At 40.3% G+C, this 14,155-nt stretch overlaps 1 protein-coding gene across 1 annotated transcript in view; it reads left to right on the top strand.

Annotated features, from left to right (window-relative positions):
- The first annotated feature begins 7,076 nt into the window (after positions 1-7,076).
- LOC308548772 (dehydrogenase/reductase SDR family member 2, mitochondrial-like) overlaps positions 7,077-14,155 on the top strand; it is a 32,217-nt gene continuing 25,138 nt past the window's right edge. The window contains exon 1 of the mRNA XM_081120831.1: positions 7,077-7,207. The gene's annotated coding sequence lies outside the window, so the exon portion shown is untranslated. The remainder of the gene's footprint in view (positions 7,208-14,155) is intronic.

Raw genomic sequence — 14,155 nt, 5'->3', positions numbered from 1 at the left:
TTTATTCACTGAGTATTTCTTGCGGGCCCACTATCAGCCAGATACTGTATGAGGCATTAGAGATACAATGATGAGCAAAATGGACCAAGTCCCTGATCTCAAGGAGCATACAGTCTGGTTGTGAAGTAAGGGTCAGATGTTAATCAAATTATAACATTTGTTTATTAATTACAAACTATGATTATTATGGTTTATCTGAGCTGAGGAGATGAAACTAAGAGTTTGGGAAGACCAAAGCAGCTAGTTTGCAGGACAGAGGATTGGAGATGGGAGAGCTGCAGAGAGAGAACTTCACAGATTTATAGAAGGTGCTTCTTGAGTATTTAGAGGAGTAGCAGTTAGCACATGCATGTGAGGAAACTAACCAAGGCCAGGGAAAGAACCGCTAGAAAGGTGCCTAGGTGCTCTCAGAAGGCAAGGACAGTGCCTGTTCCCAACAGCCAGACTGCAAATCTTATAATTTATAAAGCATTGGACAGAGTGCTCACAGGTGTCTTCTACAATAGTGGAGAATAATTATTCCTAAGCTGGGCACTGCTCTGATCTCATTTAACAAACCTTAAAAACAAGATCCAAGGGGATCACACAATGCCCAACTAACTTCACTGCACCCAGAATAAAATTCAGGAGTATTAATGATAATACAAAAATATCCAGCACCCAAGAGGATAAAATTCATAATGTATAACTTCTAATAAATAATTACAAGGCATGCAAAGAAGCAGGACAATTTAATCATAATAAGAAAAAAAAATCAGTCAATCCCAACTGATATAGAAGTGACACAGATGTTAGAATTAGCAGACAAGAACATGAAAACAGGTATTATAGCTATATCCCATATGTTCACATGGCTATGGAGAGAAATGGAAGATTATTTTTTAAAGATCCAAATTGAACTTCTAAGAATGAACACTATAATGTATGAGATAAAAAAATATACTGGATGCAAATAACAGCAGACTAAAGGTTGCAGAAGAAAAAAAAATAGTGAATTTTAAAACACAGCAACAGAACTATCCAAAGGAAACACAGAAAAAAATATTTTTTTTAAAAAAAGAACAAATCATCAGTGAACTATGGGACAACTTCAGGTGACATATCTACACATTATTGGAGTCCCCAAAGAAGAGGAGAGAGGGGAGAAACAGAAAAGAAAAATACAAGAGTGGGCAAAAGTAGGTTTACAGTTGTTAGTATGGAAAACAATACAATAATTAATGAATAATAATACAAGAATAAACTCTATGTTTTGCATACATATAACTGCAAACCTACTTTGGCCCACCCCTGTCTTCAAAGAAATAAAGACTGAAAGATTTCTAAATTTGATGAAAACTATAAACCCATATATCTAAGAAGCTTAATGAACCCCAAATACACAAAAAAAGTGAAAAAAATATTCCAGGGCACATTATAGTCAAATTTTTCTAAACTAGTGATAAAGAGACTATCCAAAACCTTCACAAATGCAGCAATCATCCCATTAGATCTGACCCTTTGGCTACAGACCCTAATGTAACCTAATAACTCCCAGAATAAGTGTGGGTGGGGGTGGGGGGCCTTCGTGCCTCCACTATTCAGAAACCTGCCCCAGGCTTCTCAGCCTGATGGGGAGCCCTGGGGGAAGAAAGGTCGTTTAGGAGAGGGAAGGAACTGGCCTCTCTGCAGTCTCCTCTTTCTCACAGATCTCCCTGGAGATCCCATTGCAGGCAGTAGCCCTCCTACAGTCCCCCAGTGATTAAGTCATGAATTCCAAATCTGCCTGCATGAGAGACCTTGTTTGTCAAAGGGGCGTGGAAGACAAACACTGTAGATCTTTATTTATGCCTAAGCAGGATCATAAACATTCCAACTTCTACCCTTGAGTTAGTGTTCTGACGATCTGGGCAGAAACCCATTTTGACCTAAATCAAATCAATGACATACTTTCGAGCACCTTCACCATCACATTTTACAAAAGGAACCTGACATTTCTATGCACTTCACTATTTTGATGCAGTATGGAGAAATCTGTGGCTTAGACTAGAAAGGATCATCATAAAACATCAGAAATATTTGCCTTTGCCCCATGTCTGACCCGCAATGAGGCTTGGGGAGCTGAGCTGTGGTTTGGTGATGTCTACTACATACGTTACTTGGAAAACAAAGCCCTTTGAGGAAGGAATTGGATGGGAGGTTTGGAAAGCTAGGGCTTTCAGGGGGAGTAGTACTTGTTTACATGAAAGAAAATTGAGATGAAGCACCTCCTTCCTCCTCCAAGGTTCAGAGTGAGGCAGGCGTTAGTAACAAAGGACCATCTCTTTCCAAAGAAGTCTCTTCAGCAATCTCTTTAGAAACAGAGTAGGTCCCTCTCCATACTCTGATTCCTTCTTTATGTTCTTAAACTGAGAGGTTTTAAAAGTCATGAAATGACTTTTTAAACACTTTCTTTGAATATTTACGTATGGTGACATGGCTTTGGAATTTCTCATCTATAATATCTGGGTGTTGTTAAATATAAACAGCCACTAACCTTGAAAATTCTCTGAGCAGACAAAACCAGTTTAGTCATTGAAAATAAAGCATAATTCAGCTTATTTTGCAATACTAATTTGACCTTGGTTATTTCTTGCTTATGCCTCTGAAAATCATAAGCAAAACAAACTGATTCCCAAAGTTGGTATGAGGTAGCCACTGAGAAATTCCCTATCACTTAAGAAAATTCTATTATAACGGATCACTATGATGAACAGTCTCTGCTTTCTCACTGTACAAACTGCTTTATAACAACATACCCCTGAGCCTCATTCCATATTTTGGTTTTATTGCTGCCAGTTTGCAAACTGTCTTTTTGGTACGTGCCCAATAAATTTTTACTAATTACTCTTTCAAGGATTCATTGGTTTTACTTCAGCTATTTATGAATCTTTGACAATGCCCTGATCAAAATTTCAATTTTTACATTCTGTTATATATAAATATTTTTAAAATTGACAGAATTATAAGGAAATAAAGGCAAATCCATAAACATAAGAGGAGATCTTAACACATTTTTTCTGGAAACTGACATCAAGTGGACAACATCAATAAATATATATAAAATATTTAGAAGTAAACCTAACAAAATATGCACAAAATCTTTCCAGAAAAAACTTTATTGAAAGATATAGAATAAAAGGTGGATATAAATAGATGTTTATGTTTCTAGATGAGAAAACTTAACATTGTAAAGATGTCAATTATCCCCGAAGTTAGTCTATAAATTCAAAGCAGTCCTAATTGAAACCTTAGCAAGATTTTTAGGGGACTTGTTTAGACTGTTCTAAAACAGCAGTGGAAAAATAAAGACACACTAATAGTTCAGACAATTTTAAAAGAGAAGAACACAGATATGCATATGTACCCTTTTGTCTGCATGACTCCATAGTCTGATAGCCTGGGGACTTGCTCCTGATATTTGCTGTTCAGAAGTATGGCCTGGTTTCTCTCTGTTCTCAGACTCTAAACACTAAGGAGAATTTTATTGGGGGTTAGTTGCCTTCACTCTAGACTGGGACTTACATCACCCCCACTCTGCATCTCCACTCCAGATTCTTCTCTTGCACCAGCTCATAGGGATTGTCTAGTTTGTTTTACTGGCTTGCATCTTTTCCTGATCTTGTTTGGTCTAAGAGCTGGACCATAGCTCTTGAACTTAGAAGCTAGAAAACGTGGTGAGAGGGTGTCGAAGGGCGGGAAAAGGGGGGACATCTGTAATACTTTCAACAATAAATATAAATTTAAAAATAAATAATAAATAAATAAAGTAGATAAACATGGTGCTTTATTTACTGAATTTTCCCAACCTTCTACTTCCTCACTAGGTGTGGTGGGTTTAAAATATGTTCACAATTTCACGGACACTCTTTCATTCAAGTGGTGGAGCCAATGCCTATTCATTTAAACGTAGGCTCGGCTTAGTAACTTGCTCCTAATGGACAGAATGGCCAGCCGCACATGGCTCAGCCATTGAGCATCGACCTAGGATCCAGGCGATCGGGGTTCGATTCCAGGTCAGGGCACGTGCCCGGGTTGCGGGCTGCAGCCGATCAATGACTCTCTCATCATTGATGTTTCTAACTCTCTCTCTTCCTCTCCTTTCCTCTCTCTGAAATCAATAAAGATATATTAAAAAACAACAACAACAGAATGAAGCGGAAGCAATGGCGTGCAGGTCGGGAGAGAGGCCATAAAAGGTGCTGCAACTTCCAGCTTCCTCTCCAGGGGATCATTCTCTGCGGGACAGGCCGCTGCCACACTGCCCGGCCCTTCCAGCAGCCTCCTGCCAACAGCCTTGTGGGCGAGCCGTCTAGGAAGCGGGTGCCTCCTCTCAGCCTGGCCTACATATTGATTACAGAGGCTGTGAGCCAGACCTCCCAGATAGACCGGCCCACAGAAACTGGGAGCTAATAAATATATATTGTTTTAAGCCATTAAGTTTTAGAACAGTTTGTTCCACAGCAACGATAACACACTGAGGGAACTGGAAACATTTTGTCTCGTGGCCAGAATGCAGGTGATCAAAGACAGAAGAAAAAGACATCCAGATTAATCTAGTTATGGGCTGAATTGTGTCCCCCCAGATTCATATGTTAGAGTCCTACTCCCCAGTACCTGAAAATGTGACTGTCTTTGGAGACAGGGTTTTTAAAGAGATCATTAAGATTGCCTGGCTGGGCGTGTCTCAGTGGTTGAGTGTGGACTTAGGATTCCAGCGATCGCAGTTCGATTCCCGGGCAGGGCACATGCCCGGTTGCGGGCTCGATCCCCAATGACTCTCTCATCATTGATGCTTCTGTCTGTCTCTCTCCCTCCTTTCCTCTCTCTGAAATCAATAAAGATATATTAAATAAAAAGATAAAAATAATAAAAATTTTAAAAAAGATTAAATGAGGTCCTGGAGGTGGGCCCTAATCCAGTATGGCTGTGTCCTTCTAAGAAGAGATTAGGACACAGACACACCTGGAGGAAAGATCACATGAAGACAAAGGGAAGAGTTGGCCACCTCTAACCCAAGGAGAGTGGCCTCAGAATGAAACCAAACCTGCTGGCACCAGAACTGTGAGGAAATAGATTCCTATTGTTTAAGTCACCCAGCCTGTGGTACTTTGTTATGGTGGCCCTAGAAAACGAATACCATGTTTCAAATTGCTAGCGCATCGCATTCTTCTATTGATAACGATTTGCCTCCTAAAGCAAAGAACACTTATTCTCAGATAGAAGTTTCAAAGTCCCTTTCAAACAGATAGAAATTAAGTCTCTGTCTAAAACTGCACTGTTCAATGCATTACCCTCTAACCATATGTAACTGAGAACTTGAAATGAGGCCAATATGACTGAGAGACTAAATTTTTAATTTTAACTGATTTTAATTTTAACTTAAAACTGATGCTCAGTTCAGTTACTGGAAAATTTTAGGTGTGTTTGGAACAGCTTGGGTAAGTGAATCTACTTTTTTCAACCATAAATTTTATTAAACCTAAATACATACAGGGGATTGTTGGTGAAAACTTGCAACTGAATTGAGATGTGCTATAAGTATAAAATATATACTGGCTTTCAAAAAATTAAGATAAAAAAAATAAATGTAAAATATCTCTTTAAGAATATTGTCTGGCCAGTGTGGCTCAGTGGTCGATCATTGACCCACAAACCAGAAAATCACAGTTCAATTCCCAGTCAGGGCATATGCTTGGGTTTCTGGCTCAATCCCCAGTAGGGGGCATGCAGGAGGCAGCAGACCAATGACTCTTTTTCATCATTGATGTTTCTATCTCTCTCCCTCCCCCTTCCACTCTCTGAAATCAATAAAAGCATGTGTTTTTTTAAAAAAATAATTTTAATATTGATTACATGTTGAAATAATATTTTGAATAAATTGAGTTAAATAAAATGTTTTCTTTAAATTAATTTTATCTTTTTCTTTTAAATTTTTTCTATTTCTCTCATTATAAAAACCCTCTTTGGATGGACTCAATAGCAGAATGGTAATAACAGAGGAAAAAAGCAGGAAATTTGAAGATAGTACCAGAAGGAGATAAAAAACCTTGCAGTGCTGAAAATAATGTTTAAAGAAATAATGGCTAAAACTTTCCTAAATTTGACCAAAGACATACACCTACAGATTCAAGAAGGTAAAAGAATCCTCAAGTAGCAAAACTAGCAAACAACAAAGAAACAAGTAAATCTACATCCAGTCACCTCATAATCCAACTGCTGTAAACTAAAAACAAAGAAGAAAAAAATCCTGAAAGCAGCAGGAGGAAAAACAATGTGCTACCTAGAGGGGACAATAAATGCAAATAACTGTAGATTTCTCATGAGAAACTGTCCAGCCAGAAGGAAGTGACACAGCATTTTTAAAGTGCTGAAAGAACATAACTGTCAACCCAGAATTCTATTTTCAGTGAAAATATCCTTCAGGAGTGAAGGTAAAATAAAGACATTCTCATATGAAGGAAAACTAAGAAATTCACAGCCAGCAGATCTGCTCTAGGAGAACTGCTAAAGGAAGTTCTTCAGACAGAAGAACGAAGAAACAAGAAGAAAACTTGAAACAACAGGGATGAAGCAAGGGCAACAGAAATGATAAATACTTAGTATAGATAACAGACTATTCTTCTCTTAAGTTCTTGAAAATATGTTTGGTAGTTGAAAGTGTTACCAGGAAACCCCGGTGGGGTTCGGCCTGCCTATTGCTGGATCCAATTCAACGGAGGCAGGGCTGAATCACACAAGGTGTTCATTGAGGAGGCCCGAGGCAGGGCTGAATCGCATAAGGTGTTCATTGAGAAGGCCGGAGGCAGGGCTGAATCATATAAGGTGTTCATTGAGAAGGCCGCCGACCAACACCGGGAGCATACAAGCATCCGAAACCTGTCTTAAGGAGTGGCCTGAGGGTAGGGTTACACATGGAAAGGAGGTAAACTGGCTGACAACGGAATGCAGCTATCGCAGGCCCAGAGGTCCTCGGGCATCAGCTATTATTCTTGGTCATCTGGTGATGTCGCAATAAGGTGATATCTCGACTCCCGATTGGGTGGACCTGACCATGCCTGTTCAATAACACATTGTCCACAGCTGTGTAGCCTCCTTAATTGCTTCGTCCAGGATTGAGGGGAGTGTACAGGCACAGAGGCCTAGGAAAAAGAAACGGAAGAGAATAGAAACTTGAACCCCTGTTCACGTGAGTATATGTGTTCTATAATTTATAAGTAGTATAATTATATTTCAGATTAATTCAGGTGCTCAATCTTTGGATATTATAAGTGCCCCATCAAAAGCATAAATTATAACATTGTCTGATGGGATTTTTAATGTGTGTACAAGTAATATATAAGACTATAGTATAAAGTAGAGAGGGGGCAAAGAATCCTATAAAGTGGTAAGTTTTGTACATTTCAATTAATGTGATAAAATAATGATTCTAAGTAGACAGTAAAAAGTTACATATTTTGTAATCAGTGAAAACAAAAAACAAAACTATACAAAGAGATAAAAGATGTCCTCCCAAAATGCATGCATACTTTTTTCTGATAGCTCAATTGATGTTTCTTTCTTTTCAGATTTAACTCATTGGAATTAATAATTATTCAAAGTGTGTATACATTTTTGGGGACACCCTATAGGATCAAAAACAATAAACTAAAAGGGAATATTTAAAAGATATTCAAATAACTCAAAAGAAAGCAGATGTAAGAAAACTAGTGCCCTACACATGCAGAACACTCTGACACCAAATATGTAGGTTTTCAACACTCAGCAATTCTCCAGTTCCCTGTGGGCACCAACTAGGTGTCCTACAATTTTATTCAATTCTGACACTAACTACCCAGAGTTAATGCAGACCCAACAGGTTAGAGGCTCAGTCCCACAAATTGCCCCGCACTTCAGATGCTAATTGCAAGTCTGGGCCTCCTATGACTGACTGGCTATAAATCAGATGCTACTACAAAACTCCTCAATTTCAATAATTTGTTATAACAGTTCATAGAACTTAGGGAAACACTTTACTTACTATTATCAATTTATTATAAAGAATACTACTCAGGAACAGCTAAATGGAAGAGATGCACAGAGCAAGGTATGTGGAAGGAGTGAGGACCTTCCATGCCTTTTTAGGGCATGCCACTCTCCCAGCACCTCCGTATGCTCACCAACCCAGAAGCTCTCTGAAGCCCTTCTTTTAGGGTTTTTACGGAAGTTTCATTATGTAGGCATAACTGATTAAATCATTGGCCGTTGATGATAAAGTCATTCTTTACCCCCTCCCCTCTCCCCAGAGGCAGATCAATTCCAAACCTCTAATAGCAGTTTCTCCTCCGCCAACCAGCACCAGCCAGTAGGAGTCACCCCATTAGCATACAAAAGGGCACTCTCACTCTGGAGATTCTGAGTTTTAGGAGCTCTGTGCCAAGAACTGGGAAAGATGGCTAAATATATATTTCTTATTATATCACCACATCGCAGGAAGAAAGGGGAAATGAGCAAAACACAGAGGGAACAAGCAAAAACAAATGTACAAAATGCTGTACGTTGATCTGAACATATTCGTTGCTTTGGAAAAGGCTTGGAAGTACATTCAAATTGAAAGGAGTTCTCGAAAAGTCACTGGAACTAGAGAAGAAAAACAGTGTCGAGAGGAAGTTTTTATCTGTATAATTTTAATATTTGACAAAAATGTATTTATGTGTTACTTTGTCATTAAAAATAAATGAAATTGCATTAATTTTAAAAGAACATATTGTTTCACGGTGTGCAGATGATACCATCTGGGAATTAGACATTTTTAGGTCTCCTGACTCAGGAGTGTACCCAAGTGTTTTCAGCAGAATTTGTCAAATGAAGTTATTAGTATTTCAATCCATTTCCTATCAGTGCCATTTATCTTCTAGTCTAATTTTCCTTCCCCTTTCCAATATTAAATATTTGGGTCTGGAGCCCTATAACCCTAAGGATTATGTTTCTGATCTCCCTTTCCTTTACCCACCCCAACATCATACCACTTTTCTAGAATTTAATATTTTCAAAATTTTAAATATCCCCAGGTCTGGCTTTTATATTAAATATATTCAGCAGTTTTTCCATTTGTCATTTTTGATGTAGCTTTAGAGCACTGTTTTTCAAATTTTAGGTTTCAATCAGTAGTGGGTCATAAGACTAATGTAGTGGGTCTTGAAAGGTTAAGGTCAGTGGCGTGCGGACAGGCTAAATAGCCATCTCAGATGGTGAATAAAGAAAAATTGAATCTATTTAAGAAAAAGGGGATGGGGGTGGGGATATCCAAAGGGAAGGGCTACACAGCACTGAGTCAAAGGGTACTGGGTCCATGATGGCAGCAAAAATATACTTAGGACAGTGAAACAAGAAAGGTGCATGGAAAAAATAACAGAAGAGCCTAGACTGGGCTGCTTTGGCTCACTGAGCAGTCAGAGAGAGAAGGGGGCCTTGGAGACAGGTTCAGCGGGTAAGCCCCAGACGAGCTGCCACTGCCCATTGCTCCCCTGGTTGGAAGTCTCCTGGAGTCCCCTCGGAGAGAAGAAGGGGGATGGAGATGGCACTGGCATGCTTCCTGAGTGGGGAGCATGCTCTGGGTCCTTTGTACTGACCATATTTATCTCTTTCTTGCAGGCGGAAATCTTAGGGGAGTTCTCAGGGGAGGATCTGAGTAGAATATTCATCAGCTTTCCAGTTGTGCTCTTTCAGGGTCGTGGTCTCCACTGATTGGTCAGCACCAGGGCAGGGGGTCATTAGTCAATGTAGCTGGTCCTGAGGCAGCCATGGTGTCACTTGTCTGGTTTTGCTGCTTTTCTGGGTGGGGAGCTGAAATACAACTGAGGCCTAGATGTTATCTTTAGTGAGGAAATGCTTAGGGGGTCTAAAACCACATGACCAGTGATGTGTTAGAGGAGGATTGGTTACCCTGGGGACAAGGTTCTTGTTTTCCTAATTCTGCCCCTTGCTAGGCATCAGGGGCTTTCTGTCCTGGTGAGTTTCTGTACCTGGCTCATTGTCCTTGCTCTGCTCATGTCTGTTTAACAGGTCTCAATTCACATTTATTTTTTAAGCAATAAAATAGAATAGAAAATATCAGAGTATACTGAAACGATAGTGAGGGTAAAAATTGTTTTGTGAAGAGTGTGTGTGTGTGTGTAGTGAGTTGCCATGGAAAATGTACTTCTTCTATGACTTAAGGTAAAGAAAGGGAGGGAGGAGGAGGGGAAAGGTTAAAAAACACTTTGAGTGAAAGCATTTAAAAGAAATTTGATGCAATTTACCGTCTTTCCTTCTGATACTTACATAATGCTTGTTTAGTTAGTAGCCAACAGATTCTTAGCTATAAAGACCTAGACTTCTTAAGTAATTGGAATTTTTACAACTGATATTATCCATTCAAACAATACTTATTTAGCATCTATTATGTGCTAGGTAGGCCTCAGTGAAAGACTTTTCAAAAATTTCAGGGGAAACCACCCCCACCCAAATCCTTGAGTGGAATAATGAACAAAAATAAACGAGATATTTGCACAGGGATTTAAGCTGGTTTTGTAATACAGTGAGCACAGGAAGGTCCCTATGAGAGAAGGGGACACACACACACACACACACACACACACACACACACAGGATGGGATGGAACAGTCAAGCATGCATACCGATTCCTGTCTCTGCCTAGGGCAGGTGAGTGGCTGGAAATGACTGCAGGAGCAGAACAGGCCACCGTGGTGGTAATACAGTTTCATCTCATTGTCGGAAAACCTGGGTGGGGATCCAAACCTTTCAGGGTCAGAAAATATTTTCTTCACTTAGGCTTGGTGCTATACCCTATCGCAGTAGCCTTGAATAAAGTCTTTTTTGTTTAACTTTGTCCAGGGAAATTTTTGCTTTGACACAGCCATGATCTAGCCAGGAGAAAAAAATACTTGCACTAGGAGTTAGGTAGCTGGACCAAGGTCCCCCCTCTGTTCATAAGTTACAGGGACTTTGGGAAAAGCACTTCACCTCACTGAGCCCTGAAACCTTCAAACTTTAGATGTTGAAAAAGATTTTCTTCAAGGTCTCTTCCAGCACCGAGGTTTTTTGATAGCCAGGTGTGCTTGATGGACACTAGAGAAAAGCACAAGTGCCCAGAGAAACACAGAACAATTTAAATCTGGGTGGGTTGTCATGAGAGCTGAACAATGAAAAACATTAAGGGCTGACTGGAGCATACACTGCCGCACTGCTCTTCCCTGGGCTTAGAAGACGGAGAGGCTCTTCAGGAAGCATGAATGTGGTCCAAGGTGGAAAACCCTTGTGCGCCTAGAGCAGTGACAGGCCCCAAGATGCTACCCCTCTCAGACTCCCCAGAGACACTTGTTTCCAGGAGGCCACCTTTGAGGCCATTTTAAAACATTCTTTCTTTACAGATTCTTTTTTTTATGGTTTTTTTTTCTCCTTCCTCCACTCCCCCAGGCACAGATTCTTTTTCATTGTCATAAACATTGCTCTGTCCTATTATGGGTCAGACACCAAGACAGCTGGAGGAACCAGAAGGGTCAGAGCAGAGATAAGGACCCAGATAACCAGTTAAGGGATTGTGACTGCCACTTCATGCTACTTAACTTACTGTGCACTTTTACTATAAAAAAGCCAGCACCATCGACTCATTCTCCTAAAACAGAAACGTCATTCATTCATCAGGAAGAAACATTTGAGAACCTACAATGCGCCAGGCACTGAGCTGGTTACTGGGGACAAACCTGATATAATCAAGATATCATGGTCTCTGTCCTCAAAGATCTTACAGTTCAGTGGGAAGCCAAACATTAAACAAATAATTACACAAATAAATATTTAAATTTCAATATGATAAAGTCAGTGACGACATGGTGGGGGCTAGCTTAGTCAAAAGGGTCAGAGGAGGCTTCCTTAAATCAAGGCAGTTAAAAATAAGCTGTGGTGGTGAAGATGTGGAGAAACTGGAACCTTTGTGCATTACTGATTAAAATGCGAATGATGCAGCTGCTGTGGAAAACAGTATGGAGGGTCCTCAAAAATTAAACAGAATTACCATATGATCTGACAACTCCACTTCTGAGTATACTCCCAACAGAACTGAAAGTAGAATCTTAAAGAGATATTTGTACATTCATGTTCATAGCAGCATTATTCACAATAGCCAGAGGGTGAAAGCACCCCAAATGTGCACTGATGGATAAATGGATAAACGGAGTGTGGTGTATACGTGCAATGGAATATTATTCAGCCTTTAAAAGGAAGGAAATTTTGACACATGCTACAGCATGGATGAACCTTAAAGACATTAAACTCAGTGAAATAAACCAGTCACAAAGGGACAAACTCATAGAGACAGAAAGTAGAATGATGGATGCCAGGGGCTGGGAAGAAGGGAGAATGGGAATTCTTATTTAATGGGAACAAAGTTTCTGTTTGGGAAGATGAAACAACTCCCTGGAGATGGATGGAGGTGATAGTTGCACAACATGGTGAATATACTTAATGCCACTGACCTATACACTTAAAAAGTACTTACAATGGTAAATGTATGTTATGTATATCTTGCTACAATTCTTTAAAAAAATAAGCTGAAGCTTAAAAGATGAGTATGAGACAGATAAGAAAGAGGGACATGAAGAGACCTCTAGGAAGGGGGGCCGAATATTCACAGTCTTGGGTGTAGAAACATTTCTATTATGAGAACTAGAAAGAGCCCTAGCTGGTGTTTCCCAGTGGTTAGAGCATTGGCCTGCCCACCAAAGGGTAGCAGGTTCCATTCCAGGTCAGGGCATGTATCTGGGTTGCAGGTTCGATTCCTGGCCCCAGTTGGGGCATGTGCAGGAGGCAACCAATCAATATGTCTCACATCAATGTCTCTTTCTCTCTCCCTCCCTCCCTCTCTCCCTCCCTTCCACTCTAAAAGTCAATGGAAAAAATATCCTCTGGTGAGGATTAACAACAACAACAACAACAAAGGCCAGTGCTCCTGGAAGGTGGGGTGTTGGCAGAAGGCAGGGGATATGGCAAAAGATGAAGCTGGGAAGGTAGTTACTCTCACAACCAGTCAGCAAACCACATAGATCCAACCAGAGAAACCTCCCCTGGATCTAGGCTGCCCCTGCTTTAGCCAAGACCCTAAACATCTTTTGGTAGTAGAACTAAAACCATCTCTTAACTGGGGCCCTCCCATCTGCTAGTCTTTCCCTACTTGCCTACCAATTTACCACATGGAGAGATAGACCCCAGGTTCTGGGGACAGATGGCCTGGGTGTTAATAACAAGGGCTTTTCCTCTTGTTAACTATAACCTTGGCAAATCACTTGGCACCCTTAAATGCCCTTGGTTAGATGTGGCAAATAATAGTCCCTGCACCAAAGAGTCTTTGTGAAGATTCAAAGAGGCAGTTACACAGGCAGCATGTGCAAAGCTCAACCAACACATTTAGGTCTACAAGAAATGTGACTTTATTCTCCTATAGTCAAACAACTCATATTTTGAGCACCATTCTGATAGCTGGCAGAAAGTTAATCTCTGCCAACACAAGGCATCCCTGAGGCCTCATTTCAGAGACTTCCCAGAACCACAGTGTGGGTCAGAACCATCTGATCAGACTCTTGAGAGTAAGATTGAGAGCATGAGGTTTATTTCAGAGGTGGTCCCAGGAAGCACCAGAGGGTGATGTGGGTCACAGAAGTTCTTTAGATTCCACTTATAAGTGAGAATATGTGATGTTTGTCTTTCGCTGCCTGGCTCATTTCATTTAGCATAATATTCTCTAAGTCCATCCATACTGTCCCAAATGGTATGAGATCCTTCTTCTTTATAGCTGTGTAGTATTCCACGGTGTAAATGTCCCACAGCTTTTTTAATCCACTCATCTACTGGTGGGCACTTGGGCTGTTGCTAGATCTTAGCTATTGTAAACAAAACTTCTATGAACATAGGGGTGCATATATTTTTTCTGATTGGTATTTTGGAATTTTTAGGATATAGTTTCAGAAGTAAGGTTGCTGGGTCAAATGGCAGTTCCACTTTTAATTTTTTTAGGAATCTCCCTACTGTTTTCCACAGTGGTTGCACCAGTCTGCATTCCCACCAGCAGCGTACTAGGGTTCCCTTTTCCCCACATCCTAGC

This window comes from Miniopterus schreibersii (genome assembly GCF_964146895.1).
Source record: "Miniopterus schreibersii genome assembly, chromosome: 1".
Taxonomy (NCBI): Eukaryota; Metazoa; Chordata; class Mammalia; order Chiroptera; family Miniopteridae; genus Miniopterus; species Miniopterus schreibersii.
This window is presented reverse-complemented; position numbering and strand designations above follow the sequence as displayed.